Below are 26,953 nucleotides of genomic sequence, written 5' to 3' on the forward strand. Positions count from 1 at the left end.
TGATTCAGACCCTCCACTCGGCTCTGCTCCAAAGGACCACAATCGGTTCTATCGACGATGCTGCAGATGGTGAGCTTCGCCTTAATCTCGGAAACAAGACTGGTAGTCTTTACCATTTCCGCTAGCCGCCCGAAACCAGACAGAATCTGCTCTGATCCAAAGTGACACATGTCATTGGTACCGACATGAGCCACCACCTGCAGTTGGCTGCACCCTGTACTCTTCATGACATCCGGAAGCACCATTTCCACATCCGGAATGACTCCCCCCAGAATGCATACATAGTGCACTCTGGCTTCCTTCCCCTCCTTGGCAGCCATGTTTCTAAGGGGCCCCATTACACGTCTAATGTTGGAGCTCTCAACTACCAGCAAGCCCACCCTCTGTGAATGCGCAGACCCTGCAGGCCGAGAAGCTTCCTCTAGAACGGCTCAGAGACATCGTCAGCCACAGATAACACCAGAAACCAGTTCATTAAACGAACCGGGGAGGAAAGTTTTTCGCTGCTTGCCAGACTTTGCAATGATCTCCCAGTCGACCACGGGTGAGAGGTCAACCTCAGTGCAGGCAGTACCCGAGGCGGCCACAGCAGCGGAGTGATCAGAGGACAAGTGAGACGTGCTCGATGTTCCTTGCATCCCCGCACTCGATCCAACACAGTGATATCCCTTGGCAACAGCCTCAAGCTGTGTGATGGAAGCCAAAGCAGCCTGGAGCTGTGAGCGAAGGGTCGCCGACTCAGCTCGCATCTGTACACGACAATCACAGTTCCTATCCATTACTGCAGCCGCTCCTGTTTGAAGCTCGTAGTTTTAAGTAAAAATTCTTGAACAGAATAGAAGTAGTTATTTAGGACAAATTATTTCAAGTTGGATTTAAAACATGCTTTGCAATCTGTCAGATTTTTTTTATTGGGCAAAGATAAAATATTTTTGTTGCTACATACCGAACTTCTTTCTGAACCACTCGCAGCTTTAATAATGTGCAATAAAGGTCATACTTCTATCTAGTATTGTAGCTATGAACTTCACTGCTCTTCTGAAATTGGGGTGGATTATTTATGATGAATTACGTTAGCCAATACGTATATTGTGGTGGCACACTTAAAATATCTAGCTCCTGAAGAGGTACATACTTGAAGTCCATGGATGAACACCACATATTAATCGTACTACTCGCTTTCGTGTAATCAATACTTAGTTTCTAAGAAATGAGTTACCCCAGAAAATAATTCCATAAGATATAATTGAGTGCAAATATGCCAAATACACTAAAGCACCAAAGAAACTGGTATAGGCATCCGTACTCAAATACAGAGATACGTAAACAGGCAGAATATGGCTCTGCGGTCGGCAACGCCTATATAAGACAACAAGTGACTGACACAGTTGTTAGATCGACTAGTCCCGTTACAGTGGCAGTTTATCAAGATTTTAGTGAGTTTTAAAGTGGTGTTATAGTGGGCGCACGAGCGATGGGATACAGCATCTCCGAGGTGGCGATGACGTGGGGATTTTCCCGTAAGACCATTTCACGAGTGTACCATAAACGTCAGAAACCAATAAAACGTCGAATCTGCTTCATCACTGCGGCCGGAAAAAGATCCTGCAAGAACGAGACCAACGGCGACTGAAGAGAATGGTTCAACGTGACAGAAGTGCGATTCTTCCGAAAATTGCTGCAGATTTCAATGCTGGGCCATCAACAAGTGTCAGCATGCGAACCGTTCAGCGGAACATCATCAAAATGAGCTTTCGGAGCCGAAGGCCCACTCGTGTATCCTTGATGACTGCATGACCCAAAGCTTTACGTCTCGCCTGGGTCCTTCAACACCGACATTGGACTGGTGATGACTGGAAACATGTTTTCTGGTCGGACCAGTCTCGTTTCAGATTGTATCGAGCGGTTGGATGTGTACAAGTATGGAGAAAACCTCATGAATCCATGGACCCTGGATGTTAGCAGAGGATTTTTCAAGCTGGTGGAGACTCTGATTAGGTGTGGGCGTGTGCAGTTGGAGTGATATTGGACCCCTGATATTCTAAATACGACACTTATACCTGACACGCACATAAGCATCCTGTCTGATCTCCTGCATCCATTCATGTTCGTTGTGGATTGCGAGGAACTTGGGCAATTCCAGCAGGACAATGCAACGCTCCACACGTGCAGAATTGCTGCAGAGTGGCCTCAGGAGCACTCTTCTGAGTTTAAACACTTACGCTGGCCACCAAACTCCCCAGATATGAGGATTATTGAGCTTGTCTGGGATGCCTACAACATCTGCTTGGGAGAGATATCCACCCCCTCATACTCTTACGGTTTTATAAACAGCCCTGCAGCATTTACGGTGTCGATTCCCCCCAGCACTATTTGAAACATTAGTCTAGTCCATGGCATGTCTTGTTGCGGCACTTCTATGAGCTCATGGGGGCTCGACACAACATTAGGCAGATGTACCAGTTTATTTGGCTATTCGATGTATATCGGGAGATTGTTTCTTTTTTTTCAGAGATTAGTAATTATATTAAAGTAGCTGAACTTAATTGTTTGGAAGCTCAGTAATATTCTTATTTCAGTTCAAGTTTTCATCAGTATGTAATCCCAAAATTTGGGTCATTCTACCTTGATTACTGACTCTTGCTCATGATGTAAACGAATGACCCCAGCATGGCTGAGATTGCCAACGCAAGCCTGTGTGCTGGTGCTCTACCTGGAGGTAAGGCAGTTCGAATCCTGCTGATGGAACAAGTTTTTTCTTCGAGTATTTGCCCTGTGGGAGGAAAGGTGGTGGTGTGAAGTTGCTGATCACCAGACTATGCGCCAATGTCCTGGTTTAAATACCAAACTTCTGCACAGTGTCTCATGAAGTGAGGGCATGTGACGCTGCCGGATGGGTAAGCTCAGCGGCTCCCTTGGTGCTATTCAAGAGAAGTAGGCTATGTGCTGGCGCAGGATTTCGCCATCTCATTTTTCTCGTCATCTCCAGGACGAACTGAAATTAATGGTGGCCCTCTACTACGTACCCTCAGAGTTGAAATATTAAAAGTTTATGCTGAGTCTACAGTATGCAATATGAATACACACATGAATCGAATGGTCGAAGGTTCGTATCATTCGGCATTTCCGGATTTTGAATGTAACATAGAAATTTATAAATGAGAGATTGCAGTTAAATAAAATCTGCAGGTACTATTTTAACGGCTTTAAATGATGAGTTCTATAGTAGAAGTACTTTTATGAATGCCATTTATGACTGTAAAACACTTATTGGTGTCCATGGTCCAGCAATTAATTAAAATGTAAGTTCAGTAACAGGGAAACAATAGTCCTACTTCACGTAATCGGTTATGAGCAACAATATAGCTCGCGAGATATTCACTTCTAAACGCACACTACGTCTTCACTGCAGAAGCCACAGAAATCTCACAAGTGCACAAGTCGAAACTACGAAATATTTTTATCTCTCGCGACCACGCTCAAACTCCGCAACACTCCCCCATGTCCCATGCGACTAGATGCTCCTCCCCCACTTCCATACAGTCTCTCCATTGACTTCGGTAGTCGCCCACCATAGTAACGAGCGCTGTGACTGACTAGAGCCATGTCTCCAAGCCAACGCACAGTCACAAACATATTGAAACACATTCGAAATACTGGATTTACATTTAAATAACTTGAAATTATATAAACATTCCTATCGCTGGACCATAAACATGCTCTAACACACATTATTAAATACACAAACAAATTAAATAAATATATATCAGAGGAACAGAAACAAAAGTAGGCCATTAGCCTAATGTCTCTGGGCTTTCAAAAACACAATAAATATTTGACCAATTTCTTCATGAATATTATATATCTGATACAAACAAAGACATAGACGAATAAATATATTAATGAGAATGTTGCTACCGTTTTTTTCGTATAATTCTGGAGTACTTATAGCCTGACGCCGCGATCGATAGTAATTGGCCACTTTGACCTCCAATAACTCATGTGCTATTGAAGTTACATGTCTGTAATTCATACCAATTTAGGTTTACACAAATAGTTTTTAAAGACACGTCGATGGACAAAATTGGATAAACCGTTTACATTTTGCAAATTCGTTGCTGGGTGTTACTTGTATAATTTACAGTCAGATACTAAACTTTAAACTAATAAAGATACTGAAAATCTACATCTACATCTACATCTACATCCATACTCCGCAAGCCACCTGACGGTGTGTGGCGGAGGGTACCTTGAGTACCTCTATCGGTTCTCCCCTCTATTCCAGTCTCGTATTGTTCGTGGAAAGGATTGTCGGTATGCCTCTGTGTGGGCTCTAATCTCTCTGATTTTATCCTCATGGTCTCTTCGCGAGATATACGTAGGAGGGAGCAATATACTGCTTGACTCTTCGGTGAAGGTATGTTCTCGAAACTTTGACAAAAGCCCGTACCGAGCTACTGAGCGTCTCTCCTGCAGAGTCTTCCACTGGAGTTTATCTATCATCTCCGTAACGCATTCGCGATTACTAAATGATCCTGTAACGAAGCGCGCTGCTCTCCGTTGGATCTTCTCTATCTCTTCTATCAACCCTATCTGGTACGGATCCCACACTGCTGAGCAGTATTCAAGCAGTGGGCGAACAAGCGTACTGTAACCTACTTTCTTTGTTTTCGGATTGCATTTCCTTAGGATTCTTCCAATGAATCTCAGTCTGGCATCTGCTTTACCGACGATCAACATTATATGATCATTCCATTTTAAATCACTCCTAATGCGTACTCCCAGATAATTTATGGTATTAACTGCTTCCAGTTGCTGACCTGCTATTTTGTAGCTAAATGATAAAGGATCTATCTTTCTGTGTATTCGCAGCACATTACACTTGTCTACATTGAGATTCAATTGCCATTCCCTGCACCATGCGTCAATTCGCTGCAGATCCTCCTGCATTTCGGTACAATTTTCCATTGTTACAACCTCTCGATACACCACAGCATCATCCGCAAAAAGCCTCAGTGAACTTCCGATGTCGTCCTGATTACACCATCAGAATCATTGTACAAATAATGGTAATGTACATGTTTTTTTGAAGTATCATGATTCCTGTGGCTACTATTAATTTCTATGTGAGCTGAGAAATGTCTGCCATTATGGTTTCACAAGGTCCGCCATCTTTGGCACTCCCGGCATACAAATATCCTCCATCGACACAAAGCACATTCCTTGAAACAGCGTCAACATGGAATTCCCAGCCACGCGGTTGGCCTGGACCACGCGCTGGGGCTGCCCCTCCTGCTCCGGCTAACGTTCGGCACCACGCAGTTGCTGATGAGCCCCGCCTTGCCGAGCGGCCCGTGTGGCCACACCAACTGCGAACTTAGAATATTTTCAAGGCACCACAACTCTCCCGTTACCTCACAACACCCACAACAGTCCCCTACACTTAACAGCTACACATACGCACACGGATCTCATACTTTGCGATGGAAAGATGCCTATGCGGGTGAAGGATAGGGTAAACCTTTCCAATTAGGCAGCTGAACCTTTCCTATGGGATCTCCTGACCATTTGTACCATACGACTTTACTTTACTTTTTTTCTTCGTCAATTATTGGAATGATTCTATGTGTTGTAGGGAACTGAATACAGCGTGTTCTTACAAAATTGAGGAAGAGTCTATTTCCAACTATTCTTTGAAAATATCGTTTATCTTCTCTTGCTATCTCTCTCATGGAATTTGATATAACACTAGTATCATTTGCGAAAGGTTCCAATTCTCTTTGTTGCATGTTAAATGGGAGGTCATCATATATGTAAGGAATAGGAGTGGATCCAAAATTGAACCCTGTGAGACACTTTTTGTGATTTCTCCCCAGTCACTAAAATTTTCTACCCTTCTGACATGGTTTGAATTATCAAGCGAAACATTTTTCATACTACTTGTTAAGTGTGATTTAAGCCAGATATGCTTAAAGCCATCAATTTCCATAAAACTTAAGTTTTTCTAAGAGAATAACATGATCAACACACTCAAATGCCTTGGAAAGGCCATAAAAAAATACCAACTGCCGATATTTTATTACTTAAGTGTTGTATTATTTTCTGAGTGAATATACAAATAGCGTTCTCAGTCGAGTAACCTTCCTGGAGTCCAAACTGCGATACGCTAAGTAAATTTTTGCCACTTAAGTGTGAGGCTATTCTTGAGTACATTAATTCTTCGAACATTTCGAAGAAAAGCCAGTAAGGAAAATGGATGACAATTGCTTAAATCCATATTGTCACCTTCCTTATGAAGAGGTTTAACAACGGCATATTTCAACCGGTCTGTAAAACATATATGCATCAGTGATGCATTACATTGTAAGGAGTGTGTCAGGACTCTCCATTACATAAAACAATATGTCCAACTTACAAACACTTCCTTCAGGCACGAGAATTTAAAACATTTCGTAATGCTAGTCAAGAAATACACGCAAGGGCCTGGCTTGATCAATTCCATCGTTCTTTACCCCCTGAATGGCTGATTCCAAACAAGTTGGATTTCACGTGCTCTTAATTGGAAAATGAGGCGGCTTCTAGAATGTGTTGAATAGCGCAATAATGCCGATCATTGGCAAAATTTCAGTACGCCTTTTTGACGGCTTACTGGTCTCTCACAACGCAGTCACACGTAAAAACCGGCATATTAAACCAGAACCCGTTCGAAAGATCTAAATTTACCACTCCAACATTATGCTTTGATGACATGGTGCATAGAAACCAGTATTTGGACAATCCGCACAGTATCTGCCCACTTAGATAAAACGTGTCATTGTAGCTAGTAGATGCACAGATAAAAATTGATGAGTTCACACATCTTTTGCAAGGCAAATGCAAGCTTCTGCGAACCAGTACGGTAATACTGGCCACTCAAATGACCATTATAATTAGGAAAATAATGCATACCAACATAACTATTCGCAACGCTTTGCAAAGAACCCACAGTTTGCAGAGAACAATCAAACTAAGCAAGATTTTAGCAGTATCCCTAACGACTGCAACAATTACGACCAATAAAACCATCAGCAGACACATCATGATCAAGGTATTATTTCCAATCAACAATTCAGTGGCAACTATGGTAATTTCTAAAGAAACAAACGCAATGGAAATTTCCAGAATGGACACTTTAATGATAAGAAAAATTTTAGAATCACGGGTAGTAGAAGGAATAATTATTATGACAGTGACAGTTTCCAGGGGAATAATGCAAATCCGTATAGTATTGAAAATGGTGATAACCATCTACCAGATAGCTACAACACTCAATGTGATTTGCCATGTAATAGTCAGGGCAATGCAAATTAAGTTTGAGCAATTTCTGCCCAGAATAATAGTCATAATAATTCTGCTCCCATTTCTCACAGAAGACAATCGCAACGGTCAGCAACAGACTGGCAATCCAAACCAGACGTAAAGCAGCAAAATCAGTGTGAATTTGTTGAAATAAGGTCACTACCCGACGGGAGGCCCTCGTCACACGCCATTATTATTATTATTATTTACCAGCCCCTCGAAACAATTCCTCTGAAAGAGCATTGTTACTAGCACAACCTGTTGTAAAAAACACATGGAACTTTACGTACTCGCAGGCTTATATCATATTTCGCACATGAAGCCATTCATTGAATAAGCTGTGCATTTTCAAGTGTATTCTTCTATGTATATTTTCTGTATTATGTGTTAGTTTTAAGATGTATTTTCTTCATTATGTTAACAACAAGTGTCCACTCAAGGTAAGAAACTACGACGCCACAATATGCTTTCGAGAGATAGGGAGGCTAGAGTGAAGCATTTTATTCTTTTCCTTTAGCTTGACGCAACTGGCCACAAGGTAGGTCAAGGCCAAAGGCATTAGCGGGAAAGTTCGTCGCCCAGCTCAGGACGCTGTTACCAGTTGGCCTTTTTTTGTGTGTACCCCCAACAGACAGCTCGTAAACCTTCCTCACAACCCTTGCTGAAGCGTTCCTTTTAAGAGAGGAACAGGTCTACTACATTGTGAAAAGAAGTTTTCGCTGTTGTCTGCACGGCAAATATTTCCTCTGTCCTTCCACCTTTAAATAATAAACGATACTCATTTTTGCATCATTAGCGTCCTAAAACAGTGATGCGCTTGCTAAGTGTTGAGATGATTATTCTCGCAGATCACCACGAGGCATGTTACGTATAGAAATTTCCACTTGCTAAAGCATGATGTTAGTTTTCAGAACAGTCCAGAAGTTGATGCATAATACCACTTATCAATTGTATGAGCTGCCAGATTCGGAAAGCAAAATAAACACAACAACATGACAGCACTCCCATAAAAAGATTAGTGTTAAGTAGTACAAGAGAATTAAAAGGAATTCCTCCATTTTAAAGTAAGTAATGGAAGGTAAGATGCCTAGAGAGTCCCTTGTAGACGCCTCCAGTGTTAAATATTTCCTAAGAAGGTCTGTGGAAGACACTTCGATTATTATATTATTAATAAATCGTCACTGTTACGATTATTCTAGGTTAAACTAACTTTTCAAAGGAGTCTCACAGAAATAGTTCAGGGCATAGCTCGAAAAAGAAAAAGAGGCGGAAATGCTACGTAAAATTTATGGAGAAAGGTAAAACTAAAATCGTGGAACAAGGTAAGATTCAGCTTTGTCTCATACAGTTTTTCACTGTCACAAGTAAACATAGAAAAATACAGCGCTGTAGAATTTATAATTCATATATGTATGTTAATAATGAAATATTTTCAGATAATAATAGAAATCAAATAAGGAAGGAAAGGGCCAGAGATGGAAGTAAATCATAATAAAATGAAAGCAAGCGCACCATAAAGGATTAATTAAAAAATTAAATATAAAAATATTCCTGGTACTAATAATCGCTTTGCAGGTTTCAGAGGAAACTGAACTTGGCAGTCAATCCAGAAAGAAAGAAACTCATTACTAGTTAGCTTGGACACTAACGAATTTCTTCCTTTAGAAAGCAAAATGACGCCAGTAAACATGCCAGCACCCACTGCAAAAAAAAAAAAAAAAAAAAAAAAAAAAAAAAAAAAAAAAAAAAAAACGAATGTAAAAAGAATTTTATGTAACATTTATACTACTGTTAATATAAGAAATAACAAAATTTTTCCTACTACAGTCCGTATACTGTAGAAAGATGGATACAGTTTATGTGTCAGTTTATGTGTAGGATAGATCGCTGTGTGTGTTTTGGTCATTAAGGTGATGGTACAATAGTACCTCGATTCCCCAACAAAAGTGCACTTCTGATCATACAAATAATTGTTAAGATTTTTAATCAATATGCACCAAATACTGCCTGTGCAGACCAATAACAGTTTTAGCATTCTTGCATATAGCTGCCTCAAGCAGTATATATTGTCTGCAATATATAGTATTTTTGTGTATGATGCTGCAATGTGCAAAGCATTTCTTAGGCAATATTTTTGTGTGTAACACTGTATAATGCAGCACACTTTGTTTGATGTCTATACGAGGCATGCCGACAAAGTAAGTTGCGTTTGTTTGTGTAAAACAAACTTGTACAGATACAGAAAAAATATTTATTGTACAAAAATCTACAACTGTTAAACTACTTTTCTACATAGCTTCCGAAATTTTTTAGGCGCTTGTCATAGCGTGGCACAAGTCTTTGTATGCCTTCTTCATAGAAGGTTGCCGCCTGTGTATTCAACCATGTGGTAACGTGTTCTTTCAACTCGTTATCATCGTTGAAGTTCTGAGCGCCAAGGACAGATTTTAGGTGTAAGAAGAAATTCGCTAGGAGTGAGGTCCGGGCTGTACGGAGGATCATCAAACGCGTCCCAGTCAAATTCCCGTAAGCGTTGTTTGGTCACGTTCGCCGTGTGAGGTAGGGCATTATCGTGAAAAAAAAACACTTTTTTACAGTAATCCTTGGTGCTTGTTCTGTATTGCGCGGCGCAATTTCTTAATAGTCTCACAGCAACCATGTACATAGATTGTTTGGCCTCGTGGTAAGAAATCAATCAGCAAAATGCCTTTTCTGTCCCAAACAACAGTGTACATGACTTTTAGAGGTGTCAAGACTTGCTTAGGCTAAACCAGTTTATCAGTAACCACAGACGGGCGTCCACTTCGTTCTTCATCGTGCACTTGATCACGTCCTTCATTGAACAGTCTGACCCATCTTCTAACCATTGTATCACTCATAGCGTTTTGACCGTAAACCTCGCAGATTTGCCGATGAATTTTGCTTGGTTTAACTTTTTTTGAATTTAGAAAGAGAATCACAGATATGATGTCACACGTGGCGACATTTTCAATTACGGCTGACATTATAAAGAAGCACTACAAAGCACACGTCGGCAGCAGCGATCTGAAAATGGCGTACATGTCTTCTCCTTGAGTCAGAGTGACTGCCGCGCATGCTCGGAAATGCTATCGTAGCGCTGCCGCGGATAGAAATAGAAACGGAACTTACTTTGTGGACAACCCTCGTGTTGTAAGGAAACACTGCCTGTACAGAATTACTTAATATTTTATATGTTTATCTTAAATATTTTATATGTTTACCTTAATAAACTTCATGAGCAGATATCTTAATTAGTAATCAAACAGATCTCATAATGGCACGCATTTGAGTTTTATTTACAATAGTTTTAGATTCATGTTAATATATTGTGTCTCATGAACAACTTACAAACTTTTATTCATATAAGTTGCATGTGTAGTTACTTACTTAACTATTTTCACTTATGTTTACAGGAATATGTAAAAAAATTTGTGAAGTTGTTACGATAAGTATTTTCTGTTCGTAGATTATCAAGTAACTGGGATGTGCCAGGGCACAAACAAATTACAAAATGCAGATGCACACTTGATGGCTGCAGGAATGATACCACTTCCAATGATGGCAGCAGCCTAGGTGGTCTGTCTTAATGATGGATGTCTGCAGTAGGTACCTGTTCTTGAGTGGCAATCAGCGACGAATGCTGAGCCTTGCCTTCGAGAGTCACAATCACACAGTGCTGTGTCAGTGAAAGGACACTGACAATACAAGCCACTGTGTCAAAAATACTGTACTTTGTCTTCGAAAACCACAATTTCACAGTGTTGTCTCAGTGAAATTTCACTGACAATACAAGCCGCTGTGTCAACAAAAATGCAGTATCTCCAAGTAAGGGTGTCAGCGAGATAGACACTGTACACACCGCTGCATGATTCTACTACACACTATGATTCTACATCGTGGTGTTAGTGATATAGACACTACACACACCTCTACACACAGTTTATGATGCTTCCTCTCCTCTCGTATTTCTACAAGTGTGCAAAGTGCAAAACCATACAAAACTCCTTGTGCAGTGAACATTCCCTTTTTACAAAACAAGAACACTCTACATGTTTTTCTTATTTATATCTAAACTTTAGAGTTTGAAATTTCTCGTGTATTAAAATGTGCCTTATTACTTATTTTAAAAGGCTCACAAAATGGTCACAAGATAAATGAGCCAGTAATAAACAATTAACATTACTAGAACTTCTACAGCTTTAAGTATTTTGATTAAATATTTGAATTAAGAATTTTTATCTCCTTTTCACCTATTTGTACGTAAGACCCTTTCAAATTCTTAAAGAAGCGACAGGGAGAACATGAGAGCGCGATTCAAAGCATTGTTGTGAGACGAGGTCTGTCTGCGAGAGTGGAAGTCGTAGTGTCGGTCGAGAGCTTGGAGACAGAAGACGTGTCATGCTGCCCTCACGTCGGTTATGGCAGATCTTACCACACTCAAGGCTTGATTTCATTTATGTAGCTGGGAGGGATTTAGATGGCTTAACTACGCTTGAAGATGGAATTCAAGGTGAAATTCACAAGCATAGTGCAAAAGCAATTGAAGGGTTAGGCTCGTGATTGTTATTCCGCGTTTGCAATAATCCGGTGTTTTGCTTGTCAGTAAAGGAAGCCTCCTTATCCTCCAAATAATAATAACTATTCTCCACATCTAAATAATATGTTGTGGTTACTAAACGTTAATGCAATTTTGAAACTGAAATAATTTGTTAATCTGGCACTCAGCCATTATTGATACCTATGTCATTGTCATTGTCATTGTCTATCATTGGTCATGATGATTCTGAAGTTTTAAAAGACTTAATGAAATCCCTTTTCAAAAGTTATTTGGTAATTAACAGGACCCAAGCAAACTTCTTTTTATGAAATTCATTCTTAGTAACAATAAGCTTTAGCCGCTGCTGTTGCATGCCGCTGCATATTGCTGTAAACCTCATAGAAAAAGGCAGTCACCTAAAGAGATGGGTGCGAAACGTAGGGCCAAAACAGAGACAATGACACACCACAACATGTCATGTACTCTAGTCCAGTAAATTCCGTTGCACAAGGCAGATTCTGTATCACTTGAAAATTCTTGTTCAAAAATGCAGTCAGGTAGGTTAGGTATTCATTGTTACAGGTTAATTTTTTCCTGTAGTTTTTCATATTCAAATACGCAGTCAGATAGCTTATCCAAATGTTAGTTCTAAGTTTTTCATGTAACGATCTGTTGAGGGCTTAAATGACAGTGAAAATTACACTCATACAACACACACACAGTGTTATGCAGGTTAGATTTAGCCGCTGCTACTGAAAATTTGTTGCATATACGTTACAACATATAAAACTAAGAACATTAAAGAACTCTGTTTGAAATTCCATCAACACGACGTAAGCTTTAGTGTTTTAGAATTTTTGTAATTCTATTAGTGTCAGTGAAGGATGTTGGTATTACTTCTAGCAACTTAAAGTTTGGGGGAATAACACCTTTTTTAATATATTATCTTGTTTCTTGAACTGAACTATTTAATCCTATTCTTGCTGCTCCATTTAGAAAGTGATTGTTAAAAGTACTTGCAAAGTGTTAATTATCAGTCACAACATTGACATTTAGTTTAATTGTACATTGACTGGCTGTCCTTTCTCCTATTTGACAATATCCTACGTAGTTTTTATATTTTTATCTGTATTGCTTATTTGTGTCAAAATAGGCATACTTATGAACATCATGATGACTCTTCTTAAAATACTACAATATTTTTTATAATACTCAAGTAATGTTGGATCCCGACTTTCTGTGGTTTTACATAAAAATCTTTTACATGTGATTTTAATTCCATTAGTTTTCCGTGACTTGCTTGTTTATTTAAATGGATATTATGGATGATTTCTTAGGAAAGAAACTATCAAATATTGACACAAAATCTACTATGGATAAAATTTAATTTGAAATTAGCATCTCTTTCTGTACGGTATACAGTTCATCCCATACTACCCCTTTAAAATTACTCTTAAGACATTGTATCTTGTTCTCATTAAGAAGCCTCACTGCTTTGTATGAACCCTCCTTAGGGTTGTAAGGTGCCAAAGTGTTTATTTCCATTAATTGTGTATCTTGGCCAGATAGCCCATTTACAACTGGGTCCCCACATGATTAGTTTTAGACTGCGTCCTACTTTCTTTCTGCATACTAGTTGGAAAACCGACTACTGAAATTAGATCTTCTAATCTGAGAGCGTAGATGAATACTGCATCTGGATTTCTCATAAATGGTTGAAAGTTTTCTAGAGGGCATCTGCAGAGTTTTATGATTATCAGAGAAGTAGTATTCTGCAGTAACAACTCACGAGTACATGCTTCTGATCAACACAAAAACTACTTGTTGCAGTATATTTGACTTTGTATCGAGCTTTTACATATGATGCAACCCCTTTCTTTCTATGTTAATTCTACAAGAAAATGATGCTAGTCTATAATCCCTGATATTTAACTTCTCCACCCCTATGGTAATGTGCTGTTCAGAGAGGCGCAGAAGTTCTATTACTTCACAGTTTTTCACATCTTCTAGACATACAAGAAGCTCAATTATCTTGTTTTTCAACCCTCTAAAGTTTTGATGAAAGAAATTAATTTTATTTTGCAGCTAACCGTTACATATGGTCCGTTTCTGCCCTAATTAGTTTCAATACCATCTATCAGTAACCAGACTCTAACTAAAAAAATGTCTCCCTTTGACTCGAGTAATCACAGGGATTTTGTCTTGTGTGTCGTGCCCCCCCCCCCCCCCCCCTTACACTTTCTGCAAGATACTCAGTTAACATTTCCATCTCTCTCATATTGAGGTGCAGGCCATGTGTATACACACATCTCCCAATTGCACCAACAGGCACGACACGGACAGGAGACTTAGTTTCAGTCAAAAGCAATCGCTCAGCTGTTTGTTCACGTGGCTAAACAGCCGTGTTAACTCAGGGCTGCTCACATCGCTGCAAAACCTCCGGAAACCCCACATGAATGTGTACTGGTGCTGCACCCCACTCGTGATAAAACGAGCTGTGTTATACACTGATGCACAAATTTCGTTACACTACTTTCATGTGGATTGGGTTCATATCATTGCTTGTTATAAAAAGAAAGTAAAAAAAATACGTGTTTGTTTGTTTGGCCTTGCATTGATTGATTGCAAAGTATTTATTGCTCTTTTGAGACGTGTTTCAGTTTTGAAGCGGATGCATGTGTATTTATTGTTACTCTCCTACCTTTGTTACTGAGGCTCTATATAGTTACACCTAGTCATCCTTATCTGTTTCTTTGTGTTTTTTTTGCTGCTTGGTTCTATTTTATTTAATTTCCTGATATTTGTGATATTACTTATTGTTTACCAATAATCTGAGTTTGGTTAAGGCACTAATGATGTAGGTGTTGGGGCACCATGTAACGCAACTACCTTCATTTGTCTTTTTCGGATTCATGTTTTTCCTGCGTCTAACTGCGGCATTGATACCTTAACTAAAGCGAAAGTGCAGCTGCTACAGCAGCATCCTAATATCCTTTGGTAACAATTGTTTATCCTGTCTCCAACAAAATGTTCATTTGTCAGTTCTAAATTTTTCCTTACAAAACTCTCGTTCACGGCCATATACCACGTTCTGTGTAATCGTTTTGCCACCTCCATCCACGCCCAAAGAGATATCACCTGTCAGTGGCTCATTTTTATATCTGTGGAATGTCTATGTAGACCAACAATGTCTTCCCGTATTTCTGCAAAGTGCACGATATAATTTTCCTTTACATTGCAAAATACAGATTAAATGCAGAAGGCAGATAATTTCCTGAGATGGATAGTTGTATTGTATTGCATATTAACCGGGGGCCTAGAAACGACGGAGAGGCTCCGTCCCCGCCGCAGCCGCAGTGGTCCACAACCCCACTACGACAACCGCAGTCCACTTCACCCCTCCGCCGCCCCACACCGAACCCTGGGTTATTGTACGGTTCGGCGCCCGGTAGGACCCCGCACCCCCAGGGAACATCTCACACCAGACGAGTGTAACCCCTGTGTTTGCGTGGTAGAGTAATGGTGGTATAAGCGTACGTGGAGAAATTGTTTGCGCAACAATCGCCGACATAGTGTAGCTGATGCGGAATAAGGGGAACCAACTCGCATTCGCCGTGGCAGATGGAAAACCGCCTAAAAACCAACCACAGACTGGCCGGCTCACCGGACCTCGACGCAAGTCCGCCGGGCGGATTCGTGCCGGGGACCGGCGCTCCTTCCCGCCCGGAAAGCCGTGCGTTAGACCGCACGGCCAACCGGGCGAGCGACGGATAGTTACTTGTTTTAAACTACCTAAGCAACACAATTAAAGGATCACTTTTGCGAAACACGGTAATTGTCTCCCATTTCGAGGCATAAGTCTTAAATTTGGCTCAAAGGTACCTACGACCTTTCTTTGTAATAGTGCAAAAGCGTGGTGCCCTGCGATATCACCTCTGACTTGGCGACGTTTCGAACAGCAAGGTGTAGACACTTGCGAGAAAAGAAAAGTCCAGAACTTTATGTGAGGTGCAAGATGGGTTAATGATGTCACGTTAGCGCAAAAGTTCACCAGAGTTCTGCCAAACGCCACTGTGGACGTCTGACACGGTGGGAAGGTCGTCACTCCTCCTCTTACTCACATATCACTGTTTCATTTTACGTCTCCGATATTGAGGTCAGGTCTACGACGCCCATCTTCTAAATCACACGGTTTTCTTATGGGTGGTCCAGGAAAACATTTCAGTCACACCACCGGTCGGAATCGACACGAAAAGACTTCAGGAGGTGGCATAAAGTGCGTCAGTGAAGTCGATCATTCGCTTGGGACGTTAATTCCCACACTTCTCTCGATCTAAAACGACAGTTAGCTGGTTGATGAGCAACAGGATGACATCCTTGACAAGGTTCGACACTGCCGACAGCCGCCGGACTATTCAGCTCTTCTGTAAGAATATCACGGGTCTGCAATTCCACTGAACGTGATCTGATCCCTTTGGAGTGGTCCTTTACAGAGACTTCGACACACTTTCCCCTTAGCGGCGCTCCAAATCTGCTCTAGCGCCCGACGGCAGACATGCAGAATCTAAGGGAAGTGGGAGAGATTGCCTGCCCTCAGGTGGTAGAACAGCCTTATCAAAAACGTCGTCTAGTTGCTCACCGCACTGCGAACTGTCGTTTTCGACCGCGAAATCTATGGAATCAACGCTACAAGGAAAGCGGTGGTTTCATTGACGCACTTCATGCCACCTCCTGACTCCTTTCCATGACAATTCTGAGCAGAGGTGTGTTTGAAATGTTTTCCTGGATCATCCACAAGAAAATTACTCATTTCAACGCTGGGCCTCACGGGTCTGACTTCAATTGCGGAGGCGTAAAGATAGGGATGAATTGTGGGCAAGAGGGTATGTGACGACCTTCCCATTGAGTGACACTTCTAAGGAGGTCTTGGGCAGAATTATGGTGACATTTGGTGACAACATGGCATCATTAACCCATTACACATTAAATGAACTTCTGATATCTTGCCTCACTTTCTCGCATGTGCCGACATCCTGTTATCTGCAGCGTCGCCAAGCCCGAGGTAACGTCGCATAGCGCACGCCTTTGCACCATTGCAGAAGAAGGTTTTTGGCACCTCTGAGCCAAATTTCAAATTTATGCATTCGAGATTTCGAAAAAGTGTCTGTATAATTGTGTTGCTCAGGGTATAATTTGTAATATGAATGATTGTCCTGTATATATAAAGCATGTTGTGCTAAGTTTAAATCACTCTGTGGTACTGAACCGTAAAATCCAAACGGTCAAGGACAATCATTGCGCAAAATTTGGATCTGTAGATCATTAAACTAATTTAGTAGATAAAAGTTTTATGTGGGCGTACAAGGTCGTGTTGATCTCGTAAACTTACTAACATCAGCTAGGAATTTCGTTGCACATCTCATTGACTGGATGACATTGGTCGTACTATACCTGATGTATGTGTCGGAATTTCCGTATTTGATCCACGTAATAAAATTTTATGGGACATGAAATTATTGTTAACGACGGGCTGCATGCGATTTCACTTAACGTAAATTTCCTTTAGGACGTTTCTCTCTGAACTCTGTGTTCTTCTTTCAAAGTTGTGAGTTAAACATTTCGGTATTTTTATTTTTACATTTATATATTTATTTATCCATCTTTAAGTATTTGAATGCGAACTAGTTTCATCATGAGTAACTTCAGAACAACTTTTACAGAGGCAACTAGAAGGTAAGAAAGATGTGATTTCATATTGTGTGGTACTAAATACGTTTTCCTAAAGTAAACACAAAGGTGCACTGATGATGTATTCTTTATTATACACTGAAAGACATGTGCTTATTTCGCACTCTTTTCATAATTTAATTCAGTTTTAATTTTGCGATGGCATCATCCTGTTGCTTTTATTTTGCTGATGCGTGAGGGAGGATGGGAGAAAGGTATATGATTTCATTTTCTCTTAAATGCAGCAATCTCTCCCATCTGGTCAAAATGATTTCCTTTTCCCACCTTGACCGTTTAGTTTGAAAGCGTGGGTGAGTGGTTTGAATGCTCTATAGAAACCAAAGAAGTCCCATTGCTTGTTCTTCCAAGTAACAGTACCATCCAAGAAGGTCGATTTTCAGGTAATTTTGGTGCCCAAAGGTGTATCCCCGAAACAACTGAAGCGAATCACATTCCTTGTAGCTTCGTTCGGGTCGTCTGTTAAAACAGCAGGTAGCTCTAGCGGCTTTTCTGTCCATCCTCAATGGCAAATGGACGGGCGTCCTCTCCCTCTCCTAAAAATTTCAGCCTCCGCTCTTAACACGGGACAAAGGTTGATCTTGTTATGAAGTTGTTTTCAAGCCTTCTTGTCGGTATGTATGTGTGTTGCTAGTGGACACGCAACTGGATTAAATGGCGATGTGTTTGAGTTAATAAATCAATGTAATTGAAAACATCCGCGCTTTCTCGTTCCCCTATAAACTCTTTGCGTATTTTTCCACTTATTTCTTGTGAAATTCACCTAGTTTTGACTTTATTTGGGCTCTGTGTTATTCAATTTTCATACACGTGGACCCACTGCGTACTCACCGTAAGTAACGTCTTTCGTATGTATTTTGGTCAGTGTTGTCACTAATGATTTCCCCCTCCCCCTTTTTTTAATATTTGTGCTAAACAAGTATTACAGAGTGATTTTTTCAGGAGACAGAGTGTTGTTTTCTGCGAGACCCTGAGATCCCTTGGCGAGTGGATAATTCGTTTTTTTAGTGGAGTTAACAGAGTAGTTTTCGTGTTCACGTTAATAGCAATAACTTTGCTTTCAAATGCTCCGAGAATCGCATGAAGAATCAGCGCTAAAGCTACGCAAAGGTGCGGAAGGAGGCCACTTCGTTCTTTTAACCGTCCGGTAGCGAGTTCTCCTCCCGACCTAGTCTGCATACTTATTATTCCCAGTTCTTTGCAGTACTATAGTAATTTTCTTTCCTCTAGGTAAAGTTCCCGCACGCACCCTCCTTTTACCGTCTAATCATTTTACCTTTTCCTCCCGGGGCCTCCCAGCCAATGACGCCAAACGCTCATTTCCATTTTTTCCATTTTACCTTATCCTTTTTGAAGAGAGATACCACTGCTGAGATGGTATCCAGAGAGATTAGATTATTGTTAGATGATATAGTGACTTACAATAAATAGCTTTGCTTGTCATTTGTACCCAAAAGGGAGACACTTTGTGTACTAAAATTTGACGTTTGCATATGAAATCTCCTTTTTAATGTGGGTATCACTCCCACTCTCCCTCCCCCCCCCCCCTCCTCCCACCTTCCCAAGAAATAGTTCACATATGAGAATCTGGAAAGCACTTGTTAAGAGTTTCGTGATAATTGTAAAGAAAATAATGAAAATTGGATCATGTCGCTGCATTGTGGGTCGGACCTTGAGTAACCGTTGCGTAGCGTTTGTTTAATTAGATTCATGGTAGGACTTAATATTTCTTCTCCGATCCGGCATGACGATTGCACATGACAGACGTTTATGGATAGATTACTTGTAATTATTGTCCACAGAAAATTAAGGTGTGTCACTAATTGCGACTAAAACGAAATCCACTTGATCTGGTGAAAGTGAGTGAGTTATTTGGAGAGTTATAGACAGAGATATTACTTGTAGTCATCTTAGTCAGGTATTTTCTCTTTCACGTAAAATTCTATATACCTTTTTGATCCAGCTACATAACCCAGGGAACATAAGCTGTCCTAAAAATCCCGTAATGCTACTTCTCGTTACCACTACTTTTACTACTTTTAATACAACCTGGTAAACATGGAACTGGATAAAGGTACAGTTGATCTTCTGAAGCTCATGGATGGACTGTTTTTTCTTTTGTCTGGTTCTTGATACATCTGTCTTTAATGCTAGACGAGTAATAAGTTGTTGTCCCCACTGACTTAGGGTATATCTGTTGTCTTTTGTACGCAATAGACAACTGCATACCAAGAGTGAAGAGATTTTTAGTGTATTTAGCTGGCTAAAATAAAATCTGAAAGACATTTAATTTTTGAAATTACAGACTTGTATTTGATGGCCTTCATCTGCTATATTAAAAAGTTGTTGTCCTAATAGACGCAAAAGAAAGGCATATCTTTTAGGTCAGTAAATAAAGTATAATAGTAAGCAAGCAACAGTTTTTCAGAAACACACATATGTAATTTACTCAACAAATAAATAAGAAGTGACAATTTCTGAGAAGTGTCAGCCGTGCTATCAACGTGAGTTCTCCAAACGCTTCCCACCAACGGCGTTGCATGAGCATTCTATCTGGCTGTCCTACATCATCGATTTCTGTTTTAGTCTGCCAATCCCTGGTTTTCCCACGTACAGAATTTCCTGAAAGTCAGCTCGTAGTCTCCGAGGCCCGATTATTTTTTAAGAATAGTCAACAAGAACATCCACCGTCTATTGGTGGAAGAAATCCTCACACCAACAGGGTGGGGTCATGCTGATGAAAGTTGTGTGCCCTGGGAGACCAAAAACACAGTAAACGAAACTGAATAGCATCGCTTCCCTCGAAGCAACAAGAGACAGAACTCTGTTCAAACTGTTTCCCATTCCACCTGCCATCTGAGATATTACTGGCCTGAGTGCAATGCGTTCTGCGAAATGTGCTTTGACTGACCTAGATGATGGTTGTAAAACGGTCATTTACTGGCAGCGGGTGACTCTCTCCAACGTTAATTATCCTCACGTTTTCATTTCTCACACTGGATACATGTTGAAATGGGTATATTGTAACACACGAAGGCTAATAATAAACTGAATAATCTAGACGGTATCTTCTACTTCTGACTTTTACGCAACTTACTGTATGGGTCCACAGTATTTACATAGGTGTTTATGACAGTGTTGAGAGACAATGTATATTTTAAGTGTTTAACGGTTGAATGTTATTTGTTAATTACTTTAGGTATTTTGCAACACCATTCTGCACCGTTGGTCTTCATCCTAGCGGCATAAAACATGGAGGTGGGTTGATCCATTTAGTTTATTGTTGTTGCGGAGTTGTCTCTCTCTGGTATTCTATCTCTTTCGGTTAAGAGCGTTAAAAAATTGTCCTCAAGAATTGACTGGAAACTATGGACAACGTCTGAAGAGATCAATGTTCCATATAGAAAATTTGGTGGTAAACTCATCAAAGTCCGGAAAACTGGGAAACGAAAACATCACGTATTCCATATGTCACTGTTTCCTTCCGTTTCGAGGACAGCTACTGCATTATTTAGAACATTACATCGATGTTGTGTGTGTTTAGATTCAAAATGTAGCAAATATTCTACCAAGAACCGAAGGAGCAGTCCATCAGTGCACCTACTACATTGTTCTCTAGGTCGTAAAATTCAGTATCATCGGCAGTTGAACTGCAAACTAGCACTGTAAGAAGTAGTAGAGATGCTTTAGATACCAACTGGTATGACGAATGTACTTCCACCGTTAGACCGATAATTTTTCCGCCAGTGAAGTTATTTTACTGAACACTAAATGAGAATTATATTATGGGCAGATCACCACAGTTATCAGTCCACCAATGTAACAATATTTTCAGTCCTGAACCGCAAGTTCACAGTTAGTTCTTTTATTTTTGGTTTCCAAATACGTAATTGTGGCGCTCCTCAAAATATGCCAGCATTAGGTTGGAACTGTTACAAACTCTAGACAAGTTTTGCATAAAAATGTTATATTCTCTCTTCGCCCCATAGATCGGTCAAACGTCGTCCTTAATTGTACATGTACAGTCCTAATTGGGCATTGCATTTTTGCAATAATTAGAAAGAATACTATTAATGGTGATGTCATGCTAATCTTGGATTTCTTTGTGTATACTCTTCAACGATTTGGAAAGAAATTATGGATTAAATATAAGCTGATTTCTCTACGATTATGCAATTATCTTTCGATTATGGATTAAATATAAGCCGAATTTCTCTACGATTATGCAGTTATCTTTCTATGCCTTTCAAACTTAAAGTCCATGCTCACCTCGAAAACTAATGGAAATAGTGACATGACACCACCATGTCACGAAGTGTGAGAATGCAGGACAGTACACCCAACAGTATCAAGCATGTAAATTGTAAAATATCCTTCTGTATGACTTGCGTTTACTGACGGTGATTCTCGACAGAACCGTCAGTCACAGCACACAAAACGGATTTACATTAGCGATAGAGAGGTTCATAGTGCCATATTTCTTGATTCTAGGAAAAAAGTACGTGTCTTGCTTTAGATCAGTTTGCACGGGCAGAGGGCATCTCTGATGAACTGAAATGGAGAAAACTGTTGTTACCTTCATGTTTTGTCCTTGAAATCGGAAAGTCAAAGACTGCAAACTCTCGAAAAGGGAGAGAATTACTCTGTTAATTTTTAAGTACCGTGCAAGTGGCCATTTTGACACAGTCCAAGCCAGCCAGGAATTAATCAGACTCCACTTAACCTCCTTTTACAGTCTCGAAGAACAGCTATACTCCTACACCTTCTCTTAAGTGAAAGATCCAACAATAATTATGGGCATTGATTCCTTCGCTTGACTGATTGTTAGTAAGTAATACTTCCCTCTGCCCAAACTCTATCCAACGCTTAAAAGTAAAGATACCAGAATGTCACATAACAAGATCAATCTTAACATATCTACTGTTTGTCTACAAAGATCATAATATTCCATCCGACACTGAAATTATTTATCGTGACATACCTTTTTGGGTGGGGTCCGCCTTTAACACAACACAATTTTGTTTTTTGTCCCGGACATGTTTCGCTGCAGTTGCAGTATCATCAGTGGGATTTTTATTATTATTATGGCTGTTAAACATAATGAATGTTCTTTACCATTTAAATACATGTAAATATTAGTCTCTAAATCGTAATTACAGATTTCTGAAGAGCACGTAATATTATGTATTTTTATGAGCTCTTGGAAAATCTGTAATTACGATTTAGAAACTAATATTTACATATATTTAAACAGTAAAGAAAACTCCTTATGTTTAATGGCCATAATAATAAAAAAAACACCGATGATGCTGCAACTGCAGTGAAACATGTCTAGGACAAAAAACAAAACTTTGTTTTGCTAAATGCAGATCCCACCCAGAAACATATGTTATTGTTAAAGCAAACACAGACAAAAGACATTCAACTTCAAGATGATCTATTGTAACGTTTCACCGTCCCCTTGGGCGAAGTCTGTGCAGTTCACGTTCACAGGGCTGAGCCCAATCACTAAACTTCACAAAATGTTTGTCACGTACCGCCTTCCACTTGTGCCAGAGTGTTCTCGGGTGTTTTAAAATCTTCGTATTCATTATTGTCCACGTTGCTATGAGATTCGCTGATCTCGTATGTGGTTCTTTCACATATCAGTTTTTACAGTAACGTGAAATGGTCCTTCGTTCTGCTCTTTCAACTATAGAAACACACACAGTTTTGTATTCACATAAGAAATCGTTCTAACTTATCTAGTTACATCGTATAACTTCTCTCTTATCACACTGGCTTCATACAAGGTAAGTTCTCTCTTTGTGTGTATTTTATAATTTCATACTTCAATAATACAATAAAACAAGTGTTTTTCTAATGTCAGAAATGAAAACAGAAGATTCCTACCTAGGTTTATGTTCTTTTGGGGTGACTTATTGGATGTTACAGTCATAGAATGAATCAGGAATAGTCTCAGTAGTTGGACTGCCCTATGATCCATCCGTGAAAAGGCCTTCAAAGCGTAGTTTTTTGGTACCCGAGACTCCCAAAGGTACCCAATGTTCAAATGTGTGTGAAATCTTATGGGACTTAACTACTAAGGTCCTCAGTCTCTAAGCTTACACACTACTTAACCTAAATTATCCTAAGGACAAACACACACCCATGCCCGAGGGAGGACTCGAACCTCCGCCGGGACCAGCCGCACAGTCCATGACTGAAGCGCCATAGACGACTCGGCTAATCCCGCCTGGCTGGTACCTAATGCTTTTGAGGAATGTCCACCTCTTTCTCACATGACAGTTCACATGAAACAAATATTTTGACATAAATTAGATATCTTAAACTACATACATATGTACACATACACAAAAATACTACGTTCTCCTTCATTGCATCATCTATTCATTCACAGTAATATGAGGTCTGGGATGTCTCGAGATTTCTCCGTTTGTGTTAACACGTGAGCTTATAGTGATATTATATTTATTCTTTTCTCTACAAATTCTCTCAATATGCATTTGCATAAATGTCTTTGGGAAGGTCGCTTCCTATTTTAAAATTCGCATTGTCCGTACGTCCTCTGGGCGGAAAGAATGCTGGCGCTTACACGAATGCATACGCAGCAATCTCTACGGTGCCATAGAGCGGCAACTGGTCTTCTTGTCCTCCACAGTTGAATGGTGCGGCGTACGTGCCATACGTGTGTTGCGAGCATGGGTTTCGAGTGCTTACATTCATCGCGATTTTACGTGCACCGGGCTCCACCACCCCCAGAGTAGCAGGGTTCTTGAAGAAGTCGAGAGCCCCTTCCTTACTCTATAGTCCGGTAAGCAACACAGCTTAAAGTTTATTTGGATGCGTCATGCACTGCTGCAGGTCAGGATCAGCCTTTCCTCTTCAACGGGAACCCACAGTTTTCACTTCAATGTATTTGCACTACTCGAATGCATCCACTCGTTTTATGATCTTTTTTAATTTAACTTCCTTATAATCTCCCTTAATACTCCCGTACCGAGCGAGGTGGCGCAGTGGTTAGCACACTGGACTCGCATTCGGGAGGACGACGGTTCAATCCCGTCTCCGGCCATCCTGATTTAGGTTTTCCGTGATTTCCCTAAATCGTTTCAGGCAAATGCCGGGATGGTTCCTTTGAAAGGGCACGGCCGATTTCCTTCCCCATCCTTCCCTAACCCGAGCTTGCGCTCCGTCTCTAATGACCTCGTTGTCGACGGGACGTTAAACACCACTAACCTAACCTAATACTCCCGTCGCTGATGACCGCAAGCCTTATTTGTTTGCGAACATCACCAGCCGCATAAGCATTTATTTGCAATACAATTATTTGAGGTATTGCTCCCTCTCACTAGTATTGAGGGCGTAAACAAAAGCGGACTACAGAGACAGCCTTTTGCTTCTAGAATACCGAAACGCAAATTGCGTGTATACGCGGGTCGCCTGGAAATCACGCTTTGTAAAGTTACAGTACTCATTTTTCGCACCATAAATGCGGTTTGCTTAATAGTTTGGTTACTTTAGCAAAAAAAATTCGGTGCACTGTCAAGAGCTCGGAGCCATCTCAAATTTGAAAAGTGAGTTACTATTTTTACCACAAATTTCGGGGGAGGGGGGAGGAAGAATTTCATTTCCACGAGACCCAGAACTCAGAGTGCAGCTTTGCGGTAATAACCAATTGATATGTTCAAATCTTAATACAAACTGACAAATCAAGAGTAGAGAAGATTATTTAACTTTCTTTCCTTATTCCTTCATAGTTAGTGACATCTTCACATATACAGTTTTAGATCTATGTATGTATCATTTGTTACTCTCCTGCTAGATTCACCGTATTCTCTTATTCAATGGTCTCAGTGAAGTCTGTGGTTCATACATATTTCATTGCGTCTTTTACTTCCCTTTATGACAACTCGCCTTCTGCAACTTGCTGCTTAGATCATACCTATTAAATAAAAATAGCGTATGGTAAAGCTGAGCTCTTATCGTGTCTCTACATGTATTTATGTCTCTTCATTCGTTTCTAGGCTTTTATCAGAACTCCAGTGTAAGTTACGAGGCGTGTTTTCTAAGAAAGAACCGTTTTGAAATTAAAAAAAGACGTGCAAAGGTATATCAATAATTTTATTTTTACATGAAAGCCTGTACTTTAATTTACTTTTCTACATAATTTCCGTCAATATTGAGGCACTTGTCATAACGTTTGAAAACTCCCCTTGGAAAAATTATGAATAATTGTGCTGATAAAACTCTTACCCTATTTGATTTTCAAACAGCTGAGCAAAACTGAACGTACTCATACATTCACTAAACTGACACACAATATTTTTAGCGCAACGCAATCTGACTTTCAATAATCCCTACAAAAGAATGGCCCTGACTAACAATAACCTATACCTTTCATAAATCACTTACCTCACAAAAATCTTCGTTACTCAAACTACTGCAATACAGCGAGCGCCAATACTGCCAGCTAAATAAAATATTCTAACTACTGAAGTCGCTAACTACTGATAGGCATAGTTAGCAAATAAAAGATTTTGATAAAGAACAAACAATGTATTTACCTTAATAGTGTTCAAAAGTCATTTTTTATATATATATATATATATATATATATATATATATATATATATATATATATATATATATATATCAGTTCATGACATCCAGTCTTGCAAATTTACTGTCTCTGATGGACACACGTCTAGATCATCCGCTCTCATAACTCCGCCATCTCTCTCCCCACATCCACCACTGCTGGCGGCTCACCTCCAACTGCACAACGCTACACGCTGTTAACAGCCAACTGCCCAACGCTACAATAGCGACTATTGCAACAATGGCGACCAGCCTCAGACTGCACACAGCACAGCACACAGTGAGTTTCATACAGAGCGCTACGTGGCGTTACCAACATAAAAACCTAAACAGCCTACTTACACGTTGTACCAGTTTTTGAATACCCTCCTCATAGAAGTCTGCCGCCTGACTTGTTAACCACTGCATCACGACTGTTTTGAGTTCGTCATCGTCTTGAAGACGCTGACCGCACAGGTGTTTCTTCAAGTGCAGGAACAGATGGTAGTCACTGGGCGCAAGATCGGGCCTGTAAGGCGGATGATCTAAGAGTTCCCCATCGAAAAGAGGTGATGAGATCTTTGGTCTGATTCGCCACATGCGGACGGGCATTGTCTTGCAGCAAAACGATGCCATTGCTCAACTTCCATGGACTGTTGATTTGATTCTGGTGTGACGTAGGCCACCCATGTTTCACCGCCCGTAACAATTAGGCTTAAGAAATCATCACCG

The sequence above is a fragment of the Schistocerca serialis genome, chromosome 5 (assembly GCF_023864345.2).
Source record: "Schistocerca serialis cubense isolate TAMUIC-IGC-003099 chromosome 5, iqSchSeri2.2, whole genome shotgun sequence".
In the NCBI taxonomy this organism is placed as follows: domain Eukaryota; kingdom Metazoa; phylum Arthropoda; class Insecta; order Orthoptera; family Acrididae; genus Schistocerca; species Schistocerca serialis.